The following is a 3,092-nucleotide window of genomic DNA, read 5'->3' on the forward strand; positions in this document are numbered from 1 at the left end:
TTAGATAGTAGTAGATAAGTTGAAATAATCAATTAAAATCCACTAAATTTTAGTAAAAAATATCTATTTCAATCAATTTACTAAATATAAAATCCAATCCGTCCTATATCATATTTTAATGGATGAATACTCATCTATTCCATCTACTAATTTTTATTTATTATTTTTAAAAGCTATTTTTAAAAAATTATTTTATTTATATTATTTTTTAAAAAGTGTTTTTTAATATTTATGAAATAAATAATTTATTTATTATTAATTTAATAATAGAGTGATGATTGTTGGGTGGTAGTGACAATGATGGCACAGCTCTGAAGATCACATGACTATAGACGATAGAGTTTCGGCAATTCACGGTGACTGATCACGACCAATCACTACCTTATTATTAAATTAATAATTAATAAATTATAATATTTAAATTATTATTTTTTATTTATAAAATGTTAAGGTATTCAATTTCTTGTAAAAAAATTAGAAATTCATTTTTAACAGATTTTTAAATAATAATATGATTTATTAAAAATTAATTATTAAACATTATTTTTCTTGAATAACAAAAAAAGTTAAAATAGTATAAAAAAAAGTTTTTTTTTATAAATAAATTAACAATATTTTTCTAAAAAACTAATAGTTTCTTATTAAAAAATACATTTTTCAAAATAAGTATTTTTTTTTTCAATAGCCAATATTATTAATTAGTATTGTTTATATTGTTAGAATTTTGATTATAGTAGGAAAACAAATATGTATCTCATATTGAATCGAGTCAATCATATCACCATCTTAATAGTAATGACGAGGAGAGTCATGAACTATTACTTCTAAAAAATATCGTCGATCGTCATTAGTTTTTTGATGATTTTTTAGTATCAATTTATGGTTGATCACTTATGAATAATTTTACCACAGAATTCACCGATGCTCAAATCCATGAATTGTCTTAAATGTGTCTATTTTAAAATAAATATAATAATTGAATTATAAAATATGTGATAAATTGGATTTTAAAATAGGTTGCATAGATTGAATTCATCTATATTTTTAAATAGATGGATTAGATCTAATCAGAGACTACCCATAGTCCATGCAAACTGGACAACCACACATAGCTCCAAAATTGAGAGTCTAAAAATATTAGTTATATATTGTCAATATTTATAAATTATCAGAAATCTTGATGATCTAGTGACATAATGTAATATTTTCATGTATGCAATCATGCATGGAATTGATGACCCATGAGAACTCATCAATATTGAGTATGGTACAATGTGAATTTTGAAAGTACCATTGATTCATAGAATTGAGCATTGGTGAGCTCTACCGTGGAATATTTTTATAAGTGATTTATCGTGAATAGATATTTAAAAATTATTTGAAAATTGTAACGATTAAGATAATGATATCATTTAAAAGTAAAGTAATAGTTCATGACCTCTTTGTCTTTACGATTAAGATAATGATCTCATTTATTTCGATCTAATATAAAATGTATATCTTTTATTTTTATTGAATCGAATATTATTTAAATATTTATCTCAATCTTAAAAATAAATATAATCATTAATATCTACATTAAAAATTGACATTTATGATTTTTCAAATATGGTCCATAATGGACTATAATTTATACTAGAATTTGTCATAATGTACTTTAACTCTTTTTCAAAGTAAATTTATTTTTACATAGTTGAAATCAGACACCTTTCACAAGTACTTTCACTTATAAGTATTCACCCACTGCACACCAACGTGAATAAGGTGTCACTTAACTATTTTTAAGTGTGGGTTTGGTTATTGGACGATAAAAGTTTATAAAATTAATTTTAGTTATAAGTAAGTTGAATAAAAATTTATTTATATTTAAATACATTTGTGTTAAAATGTGTTGAAAAGAAATTAAATGTAAAAATTATTTTTAAGTTTAAAAGTTATAAATTTTAACTTGTAAATTCTAAAGATGTTAAAAATGTGTTGAAAACAATTAAATATGTTAAAAATATATTTGGAATTGCTGTGAAAAAGAAGAAGTTACAATATGTTGATTCAAGTTAAACGCATCTAAATGTGTTTTCTACCGTAGAATAAACAAAGACTAAAGTTAATTATATATTTTTGGAATCAATTTTTGCTCCTAAAAAATAACCAAATATACGTTACAATTATTATAAAATTGAGCATTTTTACTTGTTAAATGCATATATAAGCTTTAGCTATATGTAACATTAGTGTCAATAATTCAAATTGCTCAATGCCAGTATAAACCATGGCAGATTGGCAGTGAGTTGAGTTTGGCATGATCTATGCTTCAAGACAAAGCATAATAGTTGGGGAATTGATTGATAAACATAGTTGGTCCCATCTTCTGATCTGATCAATACTTTGCATTGTTTTAGGTGATGTGTTTTTACTTTTAAGGGCCCATTTCTGGCATCTTGCTCCACTTAAAAAACAAGTACTTTTGGGTACAATTTTTATTTCTTTTGAAAATTCAACAAAACATGTTTGTCACTTTTGTACCGGATAATTGGTCATTTTAATTGTATTTAAAGTTTAGTTCAATTTACAATTGTCAATATCTTAGATAAGATAATTGTATTGAATTTGAACTTATAATCTTAAAGTTACGTGTAATTTATGATAATATATATTATTTTTTTACAGATAAAAAAAATCAACAGTTTTAATTTTTTATGAGATAGTGTACTATCCGGTTCATGAATATATTAAAATTTATAAATACAATTATTTTTTTATATCGTAAAATAAAGTATATTTTTTATTATTAATTTTATGAAATAAATTGATTAATAAAAAAATATTTAAAAACTAAATTAATTTATTAATTAAAAATATATTCAATGACCAAAATAAATCATAAAAAATATTTCAATATTCATTTTTATAATTTTGATAAATTTAAAAACTATTAAAATAGTGTTGTACACTTTTATAGATCAAAATGAATATTAACCATTATTTTATTCTAATATGAGCAAGGCTCATAATTCTCTTATATAAATATGATTTTTTTTAAAGGATAATGTTAGTTTACAACATAATCTCTAATATATCATTTTTAATACATA

The sequence above is a fragment of the Cicer arietinum genome, chromosome 5 (genome assembly GCF_000331145.2).
Source record: "Cicer arietinum cultivar CDC Frontier isolate Library 1 chromosome 5, Cicar.CDCFrontier_v2.0, whole genome shotgun sequence".
In the NCBI taxonomy this organism is placed as follows: Eukaryota; Viridiplantae; Streptophyta; class Magnoliopsida; order Fabales; family Fabaceae; genus Cicer; species Cicer arietinum.